Source organism: Typopeltis vanoorti, chromosome 21 (assembly GCF_054136105.1).
Source record: "Typopeltis vanoorti isolate ZY-2024b chromosome 21, IOZ_Tvanoo_1.0, whole genome shotgun sequence".
Classification (NCBI taxonomy): Eukaryota; Metazoa; Arthropoda; class Arachnida; order Uropygi; family Thelyphonidae; genus Typopeltis; species Typopeltis vanoorti.
In genome coordinates this window covers 43,723,151-43,739,269 of record NC_143569.1, presented here as the reverse complement: position 1 = coordinate 43,739,269, position 16,119 = coordinate 43,723,151, and the positions used below count along the sequence as shown (strand labels likewise).

At 35.2% G+C, this 16,119-nt stretch overlaps 1 long non-coding RNA gene across 1 annotated transcript; it reads left to right on the top strand.

Annotated features, from left to right (window-relative positions):
* Positions 1–365: 365 nt before the first annotated feature.
* LOC150094801 (uncharacterized) lies at positions 366–10,979 on the top strand. The gene is made up of 2 exons (XR_016550116.1): positions 366–2,993; positions 8,543–10,979. It is a non-coding gene; the product is annotated as an uncharacterized LOC150094801 (long non-coding RNA).
* Positions 10,980–16,119: the final 5,140 nt, after the last annotated feature.

Genomic DNA, 16,119 nt, shown 5'->3' with positions numbered 1-16,119 from the left:
TGGGGGATATATAAAAATCAGACAAATCAAGCTGCAGTGATAAAGGAAGCAATTTTGGTCAGATAGTCAGCATAGAAGGCATTGAGAATGAATTTGACAAATGGGGGGCAACTTGGTCCGGAAGGTCTCAAAAAGACCTCCCAGACCAAGTTGCATAGTTGTGACACTGGAAAGCCCTTGGAGATTACAAAAAAGGATCAGGAAAAGCAAGGACAAGAAAACTGAGAGCTAGTTGCTATCCACTTGATTGCAATTTTGAGCAAAACATCTATGAACATCCAAGATTTCAACAAACATACCAAACAAATGGCTGAAAGTACATAAGGATACTGCAAAACATTTCTTTAACACACACACACACACACACACACACAAAAAAAAGTGTATTAATGAACTAAGAATAGTTAAAGAAATAGAAAATAAAACATTTGGAGGTTGGACCAACTGACAAAAAAAGTGGGAATCCTCTTCAACTCTAAATTTCAAAGAGAAAATTCTACTCGAAAAGAGGGATCAACAAGCAAGGGTATAAATTTCCTAGAGGAAAGATGTCACCTGTGATGACACAAGGAAACACCAGTTGGAGAAAATATGTAAAGAGCTAAACTTGAGAGATACCTGGTCATTCCTATACCCAGCAAAGAAAAATATCACCAGGAAACACGGTAGGAATATAGCCACATGATTATACAGCTTCTACAAACTTAGTCAACTACCTAAGAAGCATCAACATTAATCCAGTGAATTGCATAACAGCCCTCAGATCAGGCAATAGTCCGATCCTGATGGATTTTCTTAAAGAAGCACTTCATGACACGGTCTATCAGAGATGTAACCTGGTCCTCCTAGCACGCTGAACTAACACAAGAACTGATACACCTAAAAGGTAAAGTGAAGGAATGAAACTTAAAAGATGTGATCAAATGTAATTATATGCAGAGAGCAGATCACAATCCTAGAGCAGCAAGAGATAAAACTCCAACAAATCCAAGCAAAGAGTCAGAAACTGACAGTGGAAAAACACTTCTCCAACCTATTCTGCAAATAGATTCAACAAGATAGAACAAAAAAGCAAACAATTGAGAAAATCATGAGCATTCACTTTGCATCATATATATGTAGATAGCAAAACTGGCAGAGAAAGAATTATGGCCCATCATACTAAACCTCACCTGAGACAATACCAGTAACACAAAGAGCTGGAGTTTCAGGAACCAATCAGCAAAAACGAGTCCAAAAATCCTGTTCAGCCCAAACTTAGAGTTTCATTTTCTAGACTGAATGTGCTGGAGTCCTTTAGGCTACACTCAGTCCCAGGAATAGATGGCTTACTAATAGAATTTTACAGTTTTTTGGCTAGTATTAGGTAAAACGTTATCTACAGTACAGGTACATCAAAGCTGCATATGAAAAGGAAACCTCAGTGTCTCATAAAACAGACATAATCACACTCCATCCCAAAATCTGGAAGTCTGCATGAAGTATAAACTGGCAACCAAGTATACTTTTAAATAGAAACTAAAAATTCTTGTGAAATTTATCTCCACATAACTGACCAAAACAATACTAAAAATCATAAAAAAAATAGGCAAGTATGTGTGGTACCAGATTGAGGGATGTCTCATGATATTTTATTCTTATGAAATGTGTATCCTATCTGAAACATGCCAGGATAATACCAAATTATTTTCACCTGCTAAAATTACTGTGTCAGAGCATCAATAGCAGAATCTATCGAAATCACAAGCTGGGTGCAAGGAGATGTCCCTTAGCATCAGTTTTCTACATAATTTACATAGAAATCCTGGCAAACCTCACATCAGACAAAAAGAAATTAAGGACTAGTTACCACAGCCACAAGCTCCTCCAGTTAAATACATCATGTACACTGATGACATCACTAATAATCAAGAGTGGAATTGAGATAAGGGCTTGCCCATTCTTTCAGCATCTTGAGAGAGAGAAAGCACCTTAGTCTCTAAAATCGACTTGGGGAACCCAACAGATTATAGGGAGCAAAGCACAAATAATAAAATAATCTTGTGGTTGATTGTCACCTATCACCCAAGATTTCTTGCAGTGTGAAAAGATCATGTTCAACTTTCTATGGTGGGACAAAAAGATAAAATCAAAATAATCAATACAACCAGGACCTTTGGGGGTGGGAACTAAATATATCCTTTATTGCAGAAGTCATCACAGTAATCAGAGTATTTATACACAATCCTAAATAACTTTCACATATAACCCACAGCTTAATAAACTTCTATAAGGGCAACAGTTATTGCAACCCAATGTAGGACATCCAAGCAATCCTTCCCACAATACTGAAATGCTCATCACCTACAAGAAGCCAACATCTTCCGAAAAGGTCAGCAATCTATAACATAAGAAGCTTCAGAGATGAAGAAAGAACAACAGAAAAAAAGTGGATTAACAACACTCTACCTTTCCTGTATGCAACTAGAAGAGAAATTAATAAATCGCATACAAGTTGCTGACCAATTAATCCAACTGTATACCTTACCCTCTTGTTACCTTTCAAAGAGATGGAAATAAACAGTTGAATAGGAGTGTCATGTAAATAGTCTTCCCTGCAAACCATTTTGTTGTAAAATGGGTAATAAATCAGTGCATCTTCTGTCCAGATGGAGACAACAGCATACCTGTTCTAAGATTGCTTTCCAACTCAAGCATTGTGAAGGTCAGCTGGAAAAAGATTTCAGGTCAGTCTCCAAAAACGTTCATCTAATAGGACAACCCACAGGTATCAACACAAGTAACTCATATTCAAAATAATAGGATTTCAGTATTTGATAGAAAATTTGCAACCCAGTGTTCTACCAGAAGTGCAGGAGTCTACCTAGCATAATTAGAAGCTACAGCACATCAATGAGAACTTATCTGAAAACTCGACTTCAAAACCTAGGTTCTGCCGAATTCAGGCAACAGTGGTGCTTACCAAATGGCCCTGTGTATATCTATGGGATGAGGTAAGGATAAAAATCTTAACCCCTTTTTTTTTTCATTTCCAGATTACCCATCCCAGATTGATACTTCTACAAACGCATAGCCCCCCCCCCCCTCTCTTTCTCTCTATTAAACTCCAAAAATCCCTTCCTACTAACCTAAAGAAAAGTTGCTGACCAATTAATCCAAGTGTACCTAACCCTCTTGTTACCTTTGAAAGAAATGGGAATAAACAGTGAATAGGAGTGTCATGTAAATAGCCTTTCCATTTGGAAGAGGAATTTCTTTAACAGTGAGGTAATTTACCTAGAGTGACAAACTAATTAGGGAAAGTTAAGCTCGTTAGTTTTCTCATAGGTTAACACGCTGCATATGTATGGATGGGATTCCTTCCCACTCACCCAGATGTAAAGATGGCTAAAAAACAGGTGGTTCTTCTTACCAGATAGTAGAATCTTTTCTTGTTCCTCAAAAAATAAAATAAAATAAATAACCTAATGAGTACAGCATCACAGCACTAACATCCAAATTTATGACCCTAAAATGTAACTGGTACTAGTCTAATCTGGTATCAGCTTCATATTTGGCATGAGGGCCTATTGGATCTCAATATACTAAGTGATTTTGGAAGGAGGCAAAGTGCTGAGAGCTTGCTCCACCCTTATTGCGAGTTGCCGGGTATAGTACTACCTATACATTCGCCTCACTTCCCTTGGGGAGAATAATTAATCCAAAAATAACTTTAAAAAAAACAAACACTACTCTAAGCAGGTTTTTCAATTTTCAACACACTGTACTGGGTGTGAAGCTTAATCAGCTAATTAATTGGCACTTTCAGTCAAACTGCCTAATAGTATGGTAAGTTAATCCCTTCTCTTAGTAGTAAGGACAACCTTACTTCTCCCTTCCCATAGACTGGTGGAGAAGAGAAGACTGGGGGGGGGGACTACAGTTCCACCTGTAAGAAGTTGTGGATCTCATGAGGGGAAGACATAAATAAATTGGCCTATTTGCATATTTCGAATGTTCTTTTTCTTTGGATATTATTTTTCTGAATTTTTTTTTTTTTCCATGTCACTCCTAAGTTGTTAAATCCTTGTAGCTTATTTTCTAAAGGCGGTGCAGTGCTCCTTTAGAAAATAAGCTACAAGGATTGAATTTTCTATTTCTTTTTACAATATCAAAAGGATTTTCATAATCTATGAATAGAATTCAAGTATTTAATTTGAATTTTCCTTATCATTTGAAATATGTATTGATATACCTATTTTTTTTCTGCAATAGACTATTATTATTATTATTATTACCATTATCATCACCTGACCCCCATGGAGTCAGAGACTCATCATGAGAGGCACACACCGCTGTGCACAATGCCCATCCAACCATGTCCTAAATGTGTCCATATTCACAACACACTCAGGCAATGCATTCTAGCCACTCCTCTACCCATTTCCCTCCTGCTTTACCTTCTCCCATGAAAAATCTCCATGTCAACCTGACAACAACCACTGACTCTAGCCCACATGTCCCAATTATAGACATGTTCCTCTATAATTTTAACATTTTGATTTATCCCCATTTGTGAAACCAGGCAATATAAAATTAAATCTCTGATCCAGGTAGTGATTTTACCATAATGTTTAATAATATACTGTACATGTCCGAAAGGAAGTGAACTTTGAATTATGGGATACCGAGACAACGGATGTGATATCAATACACAAGTAGCCTAGTTGTGAATATACTTCATATGCCAGCTTTGCTTTGCAATATACTCTGGGGTAAAGGATTAAGAGAAGAATTTCATTTCTTATCATTGTAAATCCTATGTAGGTCTGAGGTAGCATATTTGAATAATTCTATTTAAATTATTTTCAGGTGTTTGTTTTCCTTAGAACTTAGTTAAATCATCTAGTGCAGGAGTTGGCAACCAGCAGCCCATAAAAGGTTGACCTTGGCATGTGGCCTGTATGTTGAATTATTTAAATAATACATTTTATAATATGAATAATAAATTAAAAATAATTTTATACCTATGCTTCTTGATATTGCCGTGCAACTTGGTGCGAGTCAACCTTGTGAGTAATCATGAATAGGGGACTTCATCCAATGACAACCAAGATTTTGGCTCGCATTAAAGAATGCATTTTCGTTAGAAAATATCCAAAAATTTTATATATGCTTGCCAAAAAAGCAGGGAGACACACGTATTGTGATGCATAATCTATATTACTTTGTTTTTACGTGATAATAATTTTTCATTGAGTTTCATTTTCATGCTTATTTAATATCTCGTACTTTAAATATTTCTGTGTTTTTTTAAGACTAATATAATAAAAATTGATTACTCAAATATTTTTTTCACCTTACTATTTTCGTTTAATTAAACGCTTGCAGCCCGATTATTAAAAATAAAAGTTGAATGTGGCCTGCAAGTCTGAAAAGGTTGCCTACCGCTGATCTAGTGTTGTAGTTTTTTTCATCCTTACTTTATTTATGATGTTGACACTCTTCTTCTTCTTTGGTGCATCAATCCGAAAATTGGTAAATATAGTAGCACATCACAACATCCTGTCTTGTGACCTCCTTTGTATCTCTTCATAACTCTTAGCGCCAGTTAGCATCATTATGTTATTTATATATGAAATTCTTGGTCTGCCTCGTGGCCTCTTTCCTTCTACAATCCCCTCCATTATTTCTTCCCATGTCTCAAATGGTGTCCATTTAGGCTTTTTCTTCTCTTATTGATGTGTTTCATTAATGACTGTTCTTCATAAATTATATTTAGAACTTCTTCATTACTTTTCTTTTCTGTCCAACTAATTTTCATCATCTTTCTCCAGCACCAAATTTCAAATGCCTCCAACTTTTTCATGTCTTGTTTTGTTCAAGTCCAGGCCTCAACCATATAATGCAATGCTCCATATGTATGTTTTTGCTAGCCTTTTTTTGAGCTGGATGCTAAGTCCTTTACTGGTAAAAATGTTTCTTCTGTTACAGAATGCTTTTTTTTGGCTAGGATTATTCGTGCTTTAATATCTGATTGGTTTCTTCCATCTTCTGTGATAAGACTTCCAAGATATTTAAAGGTTATTATTTATTTTCATTGGATTTGCTTTACTTATAATTAATAATTTTGTTTTCTTATAATTAATTTTTAGGCTGTACTGTGTGAAGATTTCTTCCATCTTTGTTAGGGTGGCTTTCAGTTTGTTTTCATTATCAGCTAAAACTGCTATATCATCCGCAAACCGTAGCCAGTTAATATCAATTCCATTTATCTTAGTTCCAGTTTCTATTAGTTCTTTCAGTTTATTTATTGCATCTTCAATGTACAGATTAAACAATATAGGTGAAAGAGAGCACCCCTGTCTTACGCCTCTATGTATTTTTGCTATTGCAGTTTTTGTTGTATTGCTGGCTGCTTCTATTAGGGCTTCTTGATGTTTGTAAAGATTAAATATGAGCCTTCTATCTCTCCAATCTACCTTTATTTTTTTAGGAGGTGAAACATTTGATTCCAGTCAATACTATCGAAGGCTTTCTCCATTCATATATTAATAGTTGTGTTCTAATTTTTTTACATATTTGCTTTTCTAAGTACTGTTCTGCTTTCTCTTTTAGCAATTGCTTTCTTTCTCTTATAATTCTTAACTTATATCAAAAGATAAATTAAACTTATAGAAAATGAATTTTCTCTTATGTTTGTGTTTTTACAATTACTGATGCCCCTTTCTCTTTCCTGTTCCTTCCCCTCCAGCTGATTTATGTTGTGTATATTCATCAATTCAATCTCTCCATTTCTGGAAAATTCTCTTTTAATGCCCCCCCCCCCCCCCTTCAGTAACAGTTTTATTTTAAATATATCTTCTATAGGGTTTTTATCTTCAACCATTTTGGAAGTTTTTTTAATATCAGCCCCACAATCAGATGTTTCCAATAACTGCATAACATGTATTTATGTTTTTACTTCTATAAATTCTGATATCTTATTAGTTTGTCTTTTTTATTTTTTTTTTTACTTCATATTATATGGGCTTTTTCAATTGAAAGTGGGTAGATTGCAGGTGATAGACCATTTTGTTTCTTATCAATACAATGAGTTGTTCACAGAGTTTATCAATAAAGATATCTTTATTGATAAATTTGAAATAAGATAACATTTGAGATTTTCTGCACCATTAATATGATCCATAAATAATATTAGTTTTAAAAATAACTGAGAAATTCTCTTTATAACTGGGAGAAAACTGACATGCCATATATATTTAGCAATTTGTAAAAATGTGCTACCATCTGGTGCAGAAGGGGCCCATGTGATATCGTACAAGTGAGTTCCTGCTTGGTACACAATAATGACTGTTCCTCCAGTCACAGTTTCATTAGATATCCCATTCATTGAAGGTTTTTTTTTTTTAACTTTCATTATGATATATGTAATGCACTTTATAAATGTCTATATTCTCTGGGGAACCCCTACAAGCTTTCACGGAACAGAGTTTAGGAAACGCTGCTGTATCATATCCCTATGCAAACATTCCTGAATTCTTGCATATGTAAACTTATCCAAAATCTTAAACACCATTCCTAAGATGTAATGGGTCTGTAATTTGATACTTTTGCTTTGGAGTCTCCTTTATGTAATGTCTTATCCTCATCTCACTCTTGAGACCTTTGCCAGTGCTGAGACAAATTAACAACTTGGTCAAAAGTTAAAGCTAATTCTCTTGCACATTCATGCATTGATATCCCATGACAGTTTTTCACATTGAAATTCTGCAATATCCCAAACACTCATCTTTCTCAAATACATCAATCCCTGTCATGTTGATCACTGCTTTATCTCAGTACTGATGATACACCTTTGCAATATAATCCCTCAGTAAGTGAACTATTTCTTCAGGTTCTTTACCTGCATATCATCAGTATTCACGAAAGATATCTTTTCATTTTTTTTTCTTTTATTCACTACATAGTGAAAGAACTTGTTGCCAATTCCCTTTCACACATTTTCATACTTGCCTGGCTTTTCCAAGAATATTTCCTTACTTGCTTCTATCTTGCTCACCAGCCCCTTCACATTTGTTAATCTTTCATGCCTTTGACTACTGGTCTCTTTCAAACTCTCCTCCCAGCTCATTTTCTTGACTTTCTCTCACTCTTATACCTGCCTCACTTACACTAGCTAAACCAACCTTAAGACTCCTCATCTTACCTTCCGTCCCTTTCACTTCTAACCATTTCCATCTTTTTTTAATGGCCAAAAATATTTTTAAGGCTTTTTTTTTTAAGAAATTTAAACAAGTATGTCTCTAATTATAGGAATATATTACTTTCAACTTGAATTTCAAACTAATAAGCAGATGGTTAAGTGATGAACTTCTGTGTTATAAGAAGACCAGTGTCATCCACATTTGCAAACTCAGAAAATTTAATATCCATCTATAGACTTTATTGTCTAGGTACATACGTATTTAATTTTACCATTACTTCTAGCCTATACCACTAAAAATCTAGTGGTATAGGCTAGAAGTAATGTTACTAATAATCTCTTTTTCTTTTTTTTTAGGTCTTGAATTCCAAGCAGGATAGATAAAAAGGAAAAAATATATATATTGTTACCAATGTGTTGTCTTCACTCTGACTAAGAATATTTATGAATACTAAGAATATTATGACTTTATACATCATGGGGAAGGAAAGTGTCAAGTTGGAGTAAAGGATTTTAACTAGAGAAACTTTTGAAAGCATTTGACTTTGGAATAAAAGTAGTACCTGGAAGGTAACTTTTAATACCGTCTGTTAATATCAATAAATTTTCAATAGAATATATGGAAAACAGTGAAGCCAGTCTTTTCCCGGTGGGATGTCATAACACACACACGATGAATATAATCCAAAGTGGAAATTTGATGAAGTAATCTTCACAATTGAAGGAGATGAGGTTAGCCTCTAACTTCATTTTTATTGGATTTGCAAGTGTGATGGTTAAATATCCAGAATCAAGAGACTGTTTTAGATGCAGTTCTTATGACAGATTTGATGTAGATTGTTCTCATGCCAAATGCAAAAATAGGACACTCTTTTGAGCAATGTACAACCGCTCATGAAAGTGAGCATAAATGATATAAGTTGAACACTGGACACACACTATCAAACCACTTTATTTCCCCTATCCTAAAATGTGAATACTAAAATGAACAACTGAAGACAATAGAATTGTTAACTCAAATTTTCATCTGATATTGTGGAATTATTCAAATTTGCTATCACATCCAGATACTTTACATGGAAAGATAAAATTTATAAACAAGAGGAAGAAACAGCAATGGGCTCTCCCTTATCAACTAACTTAGCTAACCTTTTTCTGGAACACCTAGAAGATAAAATTTTTGGTCTTAAACCCAAAATATGGCTACAATGTGGTCATGGGATTGCAGCCAATATGGTCTTTGCAGTCTGGAGTCGCTTTGAACAAGAACTATACTTGTTTCTAGATGAGATCAATAACCTTCATCCTTGCATCAAATTTACACTAGAAAAAGAATCACAAGGTATCTCCTTTCTTGATATACACATCCAGCAAAAACAAGATTGTTCTTTCTCTATTTCTGTCTATTGTAAACCAACTTTTTCAGGTCCTTACATCCACGATGTTGGCTCACCATCCATCTCAAAAATATGCATGAAATCATTGGTACCCAGAGCACACAAAGTTTGTTCCTCTGAAGAATCTTTAAAACAAGAATTGGGAATTATTAAAGATACAGCCATACTAAATGGATACAATCCAAATACAGCTTAAAAATTCATCGGCCACTTCCTTACACATCAACCCAGCCAAGAAGAAGCTCGTAGGACTCCTATACCATATATCAAAGACATCTCAGAACGTCTGTCAAAAATGATGAAGAAATAGCAGATCCACAATTTGCTACCTTCTCCAAAAGACACTCTCATCTATGATGCTACCTAGTGTATACAAAGTTTATGTCTTGTAAGATGTCTTACTATGGATAAACGGGAAGATCTATAAGTAAACGCATCTCTGAACATCAAGACCATCCGCACAAATCTGGCCTCACACAACATGGAGTTGAAAACCCTAACCATAGGATCCAATGAAAAAACACCAAGCTGCTACATAGATAAACGTGAGCGTTGATATGAAGAAAGTGCTGGAGCCTTATGTCACAGACCCAATTTTAACTGTAATGACTGATCTCACTATCCCAGAAGTCTGGGAAATTATTATCCTCAATTGTATAAAATAAATTTAGCAGATATATTTTAATTACAGCCTCATTTTATTTTATTTTAATTAATGTGGTATATGTATGCATTTTTAGTTATGAATACTCCGTTTCACTACATAATACTAATTGACTTAATCGAGAACCGTGTAAAGTCATCGCTGACTGTGAAGAGAAATTACACACTAAAATCAAGAAAGTGATGGAAAGAAAACATTCCACAAGAAACAAAGCAAGACCTTTACTTCTGTATGACATACTGCTAGCCCACCTCAATGATAATGACAGTAAAATCTTCCACTCCTCTGTGTGTTCTGTCCTCTGAAAGCAAAGAGAAATTCCAGAGCCCTCCTGTCCTACCCTGTAAAGTGATGGAGATAGTCTTCTGATTCAACCATTGAAAGGTAGGAAAAAGTTTAGTTACCTTTCCCCAAGGACTATTAAGAACTGGAAAAGATTTTGCAGCCACTGACAGTTGTGCAAAAACCTTTGTTTAGATAGCATTTTTTTTCTGAGATAGTACACAATGGTACAGTGTACCAACAACCTTTATTAAGTGACATACGGATGCAGTACATTTAGTAATTGTTTGTGTTTATCTAGCATGCAAATAAGCTTAGTTATTTAATGGAATTTAGATTTTTCACTACATCTCTTGCTATATAAAACTTTTATAAAATTGTCATATACATCTTATGTTTTTTATATAATTGTACAATAAATTTATGCTTAATAAACTGTGTTATATATTAATTTCCTGTTCTTATTCTCAAAATATGACTGTGAAGTAACAATATTAGTGAAATGTTTTTTTTTTTAGTTTTCTTTCCATTATCGTTTTAATGTTTCATGTTAACAAAGACAGAGTACTGGCACCTATTGTTTTACAAAAAAAAAAAAAAAAAAAAAAAAAAAAAAAAAGCACTGGTTGTACGTACATAACAAGAATGGTTTACCTGTCTTTTCTATAAACGTTGAATAAAGTTACTGAATGAAAGGAATTATAAACTGTGCTTTTTAAAACTTTCAGAAATACATTCTTAGCATGAGATTGAAATAAGGAAGATGAACTCTTGTCCTTTTACATTAAATACAAAAAAAGCTATAATGGGGTAATACCTTATTCATATTTAATATTAGCTTATAATTCAAATTCCCATATTACCACTTAATGTGAACGGATTTTGCTCATCTTCTATACAATGTGCTGTTCAGAGATTAATAATTCATCCTATTTGTATAAGAAATACATTTTTATCAACTGATGTTGAAATAATAATAAATTTAGTTTAATCCTTTATCCAAGTGTGTGCAAACAAAGTTTGCGCCTGAAGGTATCTTCAGGACTGGGGTAAAGTGGTACGACACCAGGCGACTCCTTGCAAAGGTGGAGCAAGCTACCAACTGTGATGTTGAAAATTTCGGTTTTCTTCTGCATAGCTGTTGATGTCGCATACAGTGGGATCATTATTTGTGACATCTATTCTGGGTGAGTTTTTTTCAACATATAAAAGGATGCTGTAAAACATCTACTTCCATAGATTGGAAATTTAGGGGATAGAATAGCAGAAAGATGCAAGGCTTGAATTCTCCAATCAATTTTTATCAGTTTATTACTGATACTTTTCCCCAACGTGTTCAAGAAACCTTAAGGTTGCATTTACTGTTGCGAAAGCAGCAGTGGACGTGCATGGAGCTTGCTTCACCTTGACACGAGTTACCCTAGTATTGAATTACTTCTGGAATTAGATCATTCCCTTAGGGTAGTGATTTCCAAATGGCGGTACTACAGTATTTCCCTTCCCCCCCTCCTTACCGCGGTCATCCCCGGTCCGAAAATATTATATTAAAGTGGAAAATTCCAGGAATAAACAATTTATAATTACATCGGCGGCACAGTGGGTTTTATATCCAACATTATTTCAAAGCCGAATGTTTATAGAAACTATGAACATTTCGTAAGTTGGCCTGAGAGCTTACGAGTATATATACAATCCTCAGCATCTTCGAATTGCCTTAGCTTGCACTACCTACTTGACTTTACATTAGCCCTATTATCAAATACAAATAAGATTAAATCATGAGCTATCATATACAAGAGAGATAAACCAAGGGGTCCGACAGGGATGTCCCCTCTCAGCAACTCTTTTTAATATCTATTTAAATGAAATAATAATAAAATGGAGTAAAAATTTACATCAAGGAATTAAACTTTCACCTACAGTTAACTTAAACACTCTCCTCTTTGCAGACGACCAAATAATAATTACAAATTCTGAAGATAACTTACAGAAAGCTATTTTAAATCTAAATGAGATATCCAAAGATTATGGTATGATAATATCAACGGAAAAATCAAAAACTATGGCCTTTAAAGGACAAGATCCAGCAAGAACTAAAATAGTATTAGATAAAGATCTTAGAACAGGTGAATTCATTTAACTACCTAGGATGTATGATCACTTATGAAAATGAAAAAGATATAAACATAAAAATTGCAAAATATTTAAAAATAACGAGTAATTAACTATATTTAAACCAAACCTAGTTCAAAAACAAACCAGGCTAAAAGTATACAATACATTAGCCCTACCGGTCTTAATGTATGGAAGCGAAATCTGGACAATAAAACAAAAAGACAAACAAAGATTAACAACAGCAGAAATGAAGTTTATGAGAAAAACTGCAAAGTATACCCTATTTGATCACAAAAGAAACGAAGATATTATGAAAGAATTAAACCAAGAACCAGTAATTGAAAAAATTAAAAAATATGAACATAGATGGATGGAACACGTTCAATGAATGAAAACAGAAAGATTACCAAAACAAGCCATTAGGAAAAAGAAAACCAGGACGTCCTCTTAAACGATTCAACGATGACTTATAAGGCCGGAACAGGCCATACTAGGCCTAAATCATTGATACGTATGATGACGACCTTCTTGATTTAATAGCTAAAGCAACTCGGGATGCGGAGGATTGTATTGTCGTAAGCTCTCAGGTCAACTTACGAAATGTTCATAGTTTCTACAAACATTCGGCTTTGAAATAATGTTGGATCGAATATCCGCTTTGCCTATTTAATTTTAAATCACCGAAATGAAGCCGTATGGGTCTCTTTTATTAGTAGACAATTCGGTTCATCCCAGAGGTAGTCCAACACCAGGGCAACTCGTTGCAAAGGTGGAGAAAGCTACCCGGAACTTGCGGGATTTCAGAAATTAGGAACTCGCCATTCTGAGTAATTCTCGGTTATCCGATCGACTGTCACGGTATCGCAGTGCTTGTGTTCAATTCAAGTAACCTTTATTTTACGGGCCCAAAGTGCTTCCTTTTAAGTGAAGAAGATGAAAGTTCTGAACTTTATAAAATAATAAATCATTTTAAAAAATTGCTAAAATTCCTTTCACTTTCAGATAACTTTATTACAGTATGTTGCTTTAATTGTCGTTAATATCTTACTGCGTCCAATTTATAATTTAAAGCTTTATCATAAATATTTATCATCATTGCTTACTGAACCAGATCATTGGGGGTGTATGGACATTTTTAGGAAACACTTGCTACAGATTGTAAGAAAGAGAAGATATAAGGAATATTTGTATCTCGATGAAGTTGATTGTTTCTGACGAACCATGGAGCGTTTTGAATCATTCGTAGCACTTGTTTTGTACACGTAGTTTGAGAATATTTTAGAATTGGAGGTATGGCTCCAGGCTGGAGAGGCGTAAGTGATTATGGGAAGAATTGTCAGCTGGTATAAGAACAATTTGATTCTGATATTTAGCTTGCTGTTCCTGTTAATTAGGGGGTAGATCTGGGCGATGGCTTTTGATGCCTTTGCACACGTAGTCTTGATGTGCTGGTTAAAAGTTAATTTTTTGTCCGGCACTACACCAAGGTATTTTGTTTCTGTCTGCCAGGGAATTTTTGTATTGAACTGTAAGACGTCTCTTGCAGGAGATATCGATCTTTTCGTGAAGCGAATGGCTGTGCTCTTTTGGGGATTTACTTGTAGTCTCCATTTGGATAACCATTTCTCTAACTTTAGAAGGTTTTCTTGGAGATTTTTAGTAACAAGGTGTGGCCAAAGGGATCTTGCTAATAATGCTGTATCATCTGCATATAAGGTCATGATGGAAGACATTGGGTTGTGCAGAATGGAGCCAGTAAGGATCCTTGCGGAACTCCGGCCAAGATATTGCGCTGGGCTGAGGTTGTACCATTTATCTTGACTTGCATGTTTCTATTCTGTAGCGATATGATCTAATTAGGTGTGCCATTTTCAATGCGATACTTGCTGAGATAAGTTTATGTAGCAATCCAAAGTGCAAAATTTTGTCAAATGTTTTGGATAAATCAAGAAAAACAACTCCAGAATATTGATGCCAGTTGTAGCTGGTGGTGATATATTCTCTGAGGATTTTGTTGAGTAGTACTATGGTATTATCGAACACCAAATTGTTCTTTTGGAAGGATGTGAGGAGATGACTTTCTGCAATTTTACCCAAGTTGGAGATGGGACGATAATTTTTGAGGCAGGTGGGTATTGCCTGGCTTATGTATCGGGATTACATCAGCCAGTTTCCAAACGGGAGGAAAATAGTGAAACCTTAAGACTTCATTATTATGGTCCAGGTGCACTATAGATTTTCGGTTCTTTAAATTATATATATGTATATTTCAGCAGGTGATGTGGGTGCAATATGGTCAGCCCCAGTATCAGGGAGTTTTAATGAGTGTCTGACCTGTTTAAGTTTTCATATGAAGGTTTGCACTGCTCTTCTAAATTTTGTGCTATGGCTTCTGCCTTTTCTATGTCTGTGTGAACAAGGCCGTCATGAAGTGGGGGGGGGGATTTCTGATATTCCTCAGTAGTCTCCAGATAGAGTGATCAGTAGGTGAGATAGAAGTTAACTTTTCTTCCCATAATTGATCTATGTAAACTTTGAGTGCATCTCTCACTGCAGCATGTGGGTATTTTGAAATCTTTTCCTTGCTTTTTTTCTCTGATCAAGTTCATAATGTTTTCTGGCAGACGACCAGCCTTGGGGACAGAGTTGTAGAAGGCCATTATAGCAAAGTTAATTTGTTGGGTGAGACTTATGACTTAGGTTTCGACATCTAGTCTTGAACTTATATGAGGAGCAGGACTGATGTAGTGAGAGGGAGAAGACAGATGTTGTTTTCCCAGTTGGGTAAAATTGGGTTGTGATCAGATGTCAGCTCATTCAATGATTTTAGGCTGTACTGGAATTTGATATTTTGCAGGATATCTATATCCAGGATGTCAGCAGTGCCGAACGTACTGTGATGGGTTGGTTCAGAGGGGCCTGCCACAACTGTGGAATTGGAGCCTGCATAGCTGAAGAGGATTTTTCCGTTCTTGGTGGTTCTGTTGATTTTTTTCTCTAGTGCCCGGGATGGCATTTGGATCTGTATGTAGTAGGGTTTTTAACGGCGAGTTGTAGGCCGCGTAGATTTTCGGTCTGCCAGCCGAGCCTGTGACCTCAAGGTTAGAGGGGTATTTACAGAATTGTGTTTGATGTTTGATATAATATAATTTTTTAATAAAGATGGCTGGACCACCACCTCTGTAGGTTAGCCTGTCCGTTCTGTATGAGTGATATAAATAAAGGGCTGTCAGAGGATCTTAGATGTGTCTCACTTATTTAAAACAATATCTGGCTGATATCTCTGAGTAAAGTCTTGGAGCTCTAAAATCTAAAATTTTGTATCTTAGGCCATTTGCATTCCATTTCATGCAACGATCTAGAGAGGCTGGAATTAGTTTCTTTTTTTTTTTTTTGTTTGTTTCTAATCTTTTTGTGGAGGTTACTGAAAGGTTAGACATGCTGAAATCTTGTACCATGTCTACTAGAGAGGTAGT